Source organism: Zingiber officinale, chromosome 4B (assembly GCF_018446385.1).
Source record: "Zingiber officinale cultivar Zhangliang chromosome 4B, Zo_v1.1, whole genome shotgun sequence".
Taxonomy (NCBI): domain Eukaryota; kingdom Viridiplantae; phylum Streptophyta; class Magnoliopsida; order Zingiberales; family Zingiberaceae; genus Zingiber; species Zingiber officinale.
Window position 1 is genome coordinate 76,784,019 of NC_055993.1, and position 7,593 is coordinate 76,791,611.

At 33.3% G+C, this 7,593-nt stretch overlaps 1 long non-coding RNA gene across 1 annotated transcript; it reads right to left on the reverse strand.

Annotated features, from left to right (window-relative positions):
• Positions 1-2,398: 2,398 nt before the first annotated feature.
• Positions 2,399-6,893, reverse strand: LOC121975197. The gene is made up of 4 exons (XR_006110284.1): positions 6,532-6,893; positions 4,450-4,805; positions 3,412-3,485; positions 2,399-3,314 (listed from the first exon to the last, which is right to left on the reverse strand). It is a non-coding gene; the product is annotated as an uncharacterized LOC121975197 (long non-coding RNA).
• Positions 6,894-7,593: the final 700 nt, after the last annotated feature.

A 7,593-nucleotide genomic window follows, 5' to 3' on the forward strand; every position in this document is an offset into this window, starting at 1 on the left:
AGATTTAATAATCACATTTGCAGAAAGATGAGTTTAAGTTTTGAAATTTTTTCTAAATGTTCAACAAAAAAAGTTCATGAAAAATTTTAGCACAAATAAATCCTTTTGGCAAAAAAATAGGTTTTGCAAGTTAAATAATAAATCCTCAAATATTTTGCAAGTAATGATAAAAAAATGTACAGTTAAAGAAAAATTAAAAATTTTCAAAAATAAAGTTTCAAGATTTTTCAGATTCAAAAATGAAGTTTTTGGCAAAAAAATCCATAAACATTTATTATTTACAAAAAATATATTTTTAAATAAAAATTCAATAATTCTATCAGTAAAAGAAATTTGGATAAGAATTTCTAATAGAAGGATTATATAAAAAAATATTTTAACCAATTATGATTCTTTTCAAAAATATTTTTAAAACAATTTTATTAGTCTAAAAATTAGGTTGATTTTTTTATGTATTCAAAACATAACTGTAATTTTCCAAAAAAAAAATTAGGTTTTTCAAAATACTTATCTAAAGAATTATGATTTTAAAGAAAATTTAATACTTAGAGATTTTCTATTCTAGTAACAGAGAAAGAAAATTTTAGAAATAATTATTAACAGTAAACATACCAACTTGATTTTGCAAATATTTATAAGCATGCATAATCATTTATTTATTCAAAGAAAGATTTTGGGACCTAAAATAAATTTTTACCTATAGGATTAATAAGAAATTTCTTTAGAACATATTTTTATGATATTTTTCTAATTTATCCTTTATGGTATTTAAGATATCAATTTAGACTTATATAATTTTTCCAGTCATTTTGATTAAGACATGCATAATTTCTAGATTTTTTAATTTAGTCCTTCAATTCTTTATTTTCTTCCTTTAACTTATCATACATTTCTGAAGGGCAGGTTTTTGCTAAGATTATTTTTAATTCAAAAACTTCTCTTTTTAAGTTATTATTTTTTTATTTTAGCTTACATAACGATATAGTCATAGATTTAATACCTGAGTATAACTGGTCAGAGGGTAGTAAACATACCTCACTTACCATGCATATCCGCTCTAAAGTCAGGTTCTTTCTCCTCGTTGCAACTTTCTTCTGAGGAGCCTCCCCCTTCATCTATGCTCTCCTTCTCCTGGTGACTTACCATTAGTGCAAGTCCAGTGTACTCCTCCAGATCAGATTCTGATGACGACTCATCCCAAGTCGCCTTTAAGGTTTTGCGCTTTATTGTACTTGGTCCCTTTTTATTGTCCTTCTTCATCTTTGGGTAGTCCTCCTTGATGTGTCTCTCTTTATTGCAGTTAAAACATCTTATCTTCCTTGTTTTTTCTTTTCTTTGTCTACACTTGATTAAATTTATTAGTTCTAAAAAAATTATTAAATTTTCTTACCATATAAATTGTTTCATCATCGTCCAAGGAAATCTTTGCGTTTGATTCATCCTTCTTGGCTTTTAGAGCAATGTTGTTAGATTTTTCTAATTCTTGATTATCTACACAACGAAACTCATGAAGTTCAAAAGTTGAAAATAGATTTTCAAGAATACATACCTCTAGGTCCTTAGAGATGTAGTAAGTATCTACTAAGGCTGACCACTCTTGAGTTCTTGGAAAAGCATTAAGTGCGTACCTTAAGGAGTCACGATTTGTTGCCTTTTCTCTAAGGTTGTTGAGCTGGGTGATTAGGTTTTTGATCCTTGCATGGAGTTGGGCTACCTTTTCTCCCTTATTCACCGAAGGTTCGTCAGTTGGCTTCGAAGGATGTCTCGTTTTGCCAGTTTAGCTTTTGAAGTACCTTCGTGAAGCTCTAAGAATTTTTCCCAAAGATCTTTCATGGAGTCGTAGCTTTCGATCTGGCTGACCTCCTGGGGCGGAAGAATACTAAGCAGATGAAACTCTGCTTTTCCATTAGCCATGAAATTGGCTTACTCCTTCTTTGTCCATGTATACTCTTATTTCTCAGCTCTGTGCTGATCCGTAGGTACTACAAAATCAAATTTTATAATTAATAAAATTTTAAAGTCGATTTTGAAGAATACCTCTATGCGCTTCTTCCACGTTGTGAAGTCTCCCTCAAATTTCGGCAGGAAGATGCTGGATCTGGTCACTTCTTTTGTTTCGGATGGTGCTTAGTCCTTCTGAACAGAACTTGGCTCTGATACCACTTGTTAGGACTCATGCGGCTGGCAAAAGGGGAGGGGTAATTGCCTGTAAATTACAAATGGACCTTTCTCGATCTTTCAAACAAGATTAGTAGCACAATTAACTTAAAGCAATTTAACAACTAATAAAATAAAGAGGCACAGAAAGTTACTTGGTTATAACCTAGGTGGTTGTTAATCTAAGGCAAATGAAAGCACTAAAAGATCTCCTTCGATGAAGGCGGAGAAGCCTCTTACACTTGTTGAACACTTAGAAGTTACTAGGAAATGAATACTTGAGTTATTTTATATTTCCTAGGTTCAGGGGCCTCTGGAAAATTTTATCCGAGGTTGGAAGACGCCTCCAACTAGGCAAGCGAATATAAGGTTTTATCTTCGCTAACGGTTAATTTTACCTAGTCTAAGGCACCTTCAAAGGGTTGAAGGCGCCTTCCATGGGTGGTTGAAGGCGCCTTCCCACAGAAAGGCATGGAGGTGCCTCCAACCATATTAAGGGCGCCTCCAGCAGCTTCGCAGCTCCCCATTAGCTCTTCTGCTGTTTCGATCACCTTGGTAATTTTGTCCGTCCGGAATTGGGCTCACCCGGACCCATCTTCCGGCCTTCTCCTCAGCAGGCTTCCTCCCCGGCTTCTCGTCCCTTGAACGTCGCACATGTCCTTCTTGTCCACCTACGTACTCTTTCTCAGCACCTCGTCCTTCGGATGTATAAAGCCCGTCGGCTCTCTCCCGTGCCGTCCTTCTCACTAGCTGCATCTTCCGCTCGACTTCTCATGCTCATAAGCTTCTGCACACTTAGACATAAGGATCAAGCACAACAAGACCTAACTAAACTTGGTTGACCACATCAAAACTACCCCAGGGTTCTAACATACTCAATATTCCAAACAAGTCATATTCATACAAGTTAAAACATATATATCCAAAATAAAACCATATTGAAACAAGTCAAAACAAACATAATATTCATACAAGTCATCATATCCAAAAATATCCAACATTTCAATCTAACATTCTCCAAGTTCAACAAGTCATCATATCTAAATGAAAATATCCCATACCAAACGGTCTCAAAATGATAGAAAGATATAAAAATAAATCATTATTCTCTTCTCCTTTGACAGACACTTTCTTCTCCTTCTATTCTTATTTTTTTCCTTGTATCAAAAAACAAATAAATAAGTAAAAAATATCATTTTTAACAAGAAAGAAAATCTTATAAACTAACACAAAACTTAATATATAAAAACTTACTTCCTCCTTTATGGATTTTCAATTTCCACCACCTTCCTTGACCTCACCAATCTTGTTTAAACAAATTAATAGTTCTAATAAAAAATACAAAAATAAAGGATTCATGAACTCAATAAAATAACAAATGTTCAGAAACATTAATTCTTATGAGAGAAATAATATTCATACACAACAAATTCATGAAGAATCATCACAACCACTACCACCATCATTATCACCAGAACTGGGAGGAATCTGACTTGGAGTGGAGTCTCACTAAAGATGTCTCATTATGAAGTCTTGTTGTTGGCATAATTCCTAATGCCTATGTTTTGTGGGTGTTGGAATGTTTGTATATGTCATTGAAACCTCCTCCCCAGTGGTTATTCACTATTTTATTAATCTCGTAAATAACCCATATAGAATTTGCAAAATCTATCATAAAGTTATAAACAAATAATGTTAAAATAATTAAGATAGTTAAAAAAATAAAATATTTTATAGTACTTATGAATATCCGTAAGGTACTATAGACTCTTGAGTATCTTGCATCTCAATAACTAAGTGTTCGGCTGAAAGAACTTGCATGGGGACTGACGAATGCACCGGAGAAGGTCAATGGGAATGTGCTAAGATGCATGGGAAGGTCCTACAATTGAAGTGGGGCGTAGGTATAGTGCTATGTGCTGAAGCAGATTGACCAAGAGTACTCTATCTATAGCCACCACGTTGAGACTATCAACTAAAATTGTTAAGATTAAGTGAATACAAATTAGATGCATAACGAAGAATATGAAAAACTTACCATATTTGCTAACAAATCAGAGAGTGTACGAAACAAAACACTAAGATGTTGCTTCTAATGACTTATAGGAAAAAAATACGGTACATTAACAAATAAAATATATAAATTTAAGAATGAAACAATATATAGACAACCGATTAATCTATGAGTTTTGTAAAATTAAAGATTAAAACTAAATTTACTCATAAATAAAATATGATCATATATGAAAATAAAATATCATATTTTTATTATATTAAGATAATAAAACTTACCATGATAAAAAATCGAATGATATCTCAAACATCTCCTTTCCATTTCAGTCCTAACTAACTGCATTCCAAATCCTAATTAGAAGATCTACTTCAGTTATTAATGTTTTAATTGTAATAAAACTGATTATGCTAACACAATAATCTATAATTGCACCAATAAATGACGAGCATGCAATAAACAGGTAAAACGAGTAAAAGTTAAGAATTTGTGTATCTCCGGTTGAAGCGTCGGGCGTGCCGACTGTCTTTAGAGAATTTGTTGCCGCCCACGGTGCAGAGGCTCTCCGGCAAAATCCGACAACCGCTCGCGTCGTTCGTAGGTGCACTCCAAGACGAACGCCGCACTCGGACTCAACCTCAAATCGCAAACCAAGCCTCAGAACAAGGGGAGAGAAGAAGAAGCTGAAGGTAGAAGAAATGCTTTGCTTCGGTGTGTTTTCAGAAGGAACGGAGCGCACGCACCAAAGTGTACCGAACCGGAATAGATAAATCAAGCAACAAAACCGAATTGAGTGAACCAAACCGGACTGGCAAAAACAAACCGGGCCGCCCGTAAGCGCGAGGCCCACGAGCTGGGGATTTGCACCCCCCTACGCGCGATTATTGTGTACGTGACACCCGGTTTATGGATTTCCGGCTCGAACCCCCCAAATCCATTCGATTTGGGCTTGGCCCACGCATGTGTGTAGGCCCCCTTATCATTGCTAAGCAAGGATGGAAGAGTTTCATATATAAGGTCTTCCAAAATTCTTAGCTTGGCAATGTGAAACTAAAAACTAAAGGGAAGGGAATAGTTTGAATTACAATTCAACATTAATCATTTGAATCCTAATGCATCCAAAAAAAACTTTGGAGAATCTGTGGATTCCCGCTATTGTTGTTCTCACTAGATTTTCCCTAACGGTAATAAATTTTCAATTAATCATGATGCCAATCCATGCTTCCTAATTTTTGGAAGTTATATCTTTATTTACGGAAGTAAGTTTAACTAAAGAAAATACCCAAAACAGTATAAACTAAACTTAGACAACAAATCTATGATTTAGAATATAATTTAGTTCCTTCTTAATTAAACCTATAAATTGTAGTTTGAACTCTTGTAAACACTATAGAATTCTTCAATTAAATCTATTATTTATTTAAAGAAGTCTTATAAATTGTATGTTGTTTGAACTCTCATGAACACTATAGATATTTTAGGATCATTTTACAAAAGAAACATATACATATTTTAAATAATATCATATAAAAATATAAGTTTCAATTTTTTTTAAAAAAAATCTTATAAAAAACATATTTTGACATTGCAATACCGGACAACGACAGTGTGAAAATGAGCAAGATCGGGAATTGCAAAAATAAAATATAGAAAATATTTTGATGTCTCAACATGTTAAAAATAATTATACTAAGGAAGACAATCAAAAATAATAATTGCCTACAAAATTAAAGAAAAAATTTACTAAGAAAATAAAAAGTACATATTTGAGAACTTGATCAAACTTAGAGTCCTTCCTTCTGTATACAATAAAAAAACAATGTACATTTTTCTATTTTATTATATTAGTTTTTCATCAAGTTGTGATTCTAAAAGATGTAATTTTAAAAAGATATCTTTAATTTCCAATAAATTGTAATTCCAAAATGATAACTTTGAGTTCTCAACCACTTGTAATTCCAAAAGATATGATGTAGTTCCATGAAGTAAGTTATAATTTAAAAAATACATTTTTAATTTCTAACACTCATTAAAATGATTTTATAGAAATTAATTCGGAGTTTCGATGAATATACCTGTGTCACTTTCATTGTTATAAACTTCCATTGCATTAATAGTGTTGTAAAAAAATTTCTCAAATAGAGACGTGTTCAAACTCGATATATTTAATTATATTTTTACATGACATACATATTTATTTGTAAACTTGTAGCACTCTAGTTATCTCTAAACACTACAATTGAGTTTTATATAGGAACAAGTCCAAAAAAATTTATACTTTATAAATATCAGTACCTTGACGGTTGGCCTCAACAAAAAGGGAGAAAAAAATAAAAGAGAAATACACTATAACAAGTGCGTACCTATGTTCGTCTATACGAGCATCTTTTTATATCAGCTTGGGAGAGTAGGGTAGTCCTCATCGGGCACTCGATGCGCTATTGTTGGACGTGAGAGAAGTGTGAGTTACACCATGCCTCTCATGCCCGGTCACATCCCTATTGTTGGACGTGAGAGAAGTGTGAGTTATGGGCTGTTACAAAAACTGTCCACATACCTCACTTGTTTCTTTGTATATGTTGCGTCCAAGTATAATGTGAGAAGAGATAGCTTATCTTGTTTATCTTAAAAAGAGGAACTATTGAAGAATTTTGGTAGAACTTTTGAGGAGAAAGAGATATTTTGTTTTCTGTATACTAAACTTTTGATTACAAAGCCATTATATAGACTTGAAAGAAACTTAGAGGGTAAGTAAACTTAAATGCTAAACTTAGAGGGTAAGTAAGCTTAAATGCTAAACTTAGAGGGTAAGTAAGCTTAAATGCTAAGTAACCATTTAGCTTATCAAGGTGACTCTTTGATTCATACAACAATTGCATGTACGATGGAAGAATGATGGTCCAACTTCCTCATAATGATGGTCAACACATTAACTTTAACACTCCCCCTTAATGTGTTGTCGGATTCCAAGTTTGGCTCGGAGCTGTTCAAATCTTTCTCTCGGAAGTGCTTTTGTGAAGATGTCAGACAATTGCTCCTCAGATCGACAGAACTCAAGTTGAATTTCTTTATCTTCAATTGCCTGTCGAATGAAATATTTGAACAGCTCCGAGCCAAACTTGGAATCCGACAACACATTAAGGGGGAGTGTTAAAGTTAATGTGTTGACCATCATTCTTCCATCGTACATGCAATTGTTGTATGAATCAAAGAGTCACCTTGATAAGCTAAATGGTTACTTAGCATTTAAGCTTACTTACCCTCTAAGTTTAGCATTTAAGTTTACTTACCCTCTAAGTTTCTTTCAAGTCTATATAATGGCTTTGTAATCAAAAGTTTAGTATACAGAAAACAAAATATCTCTTTCTCCTGCATCTTGGCATTTTCGAATTCCTTGAGTAGTGATTGGAGCTTAATCGCTCTCA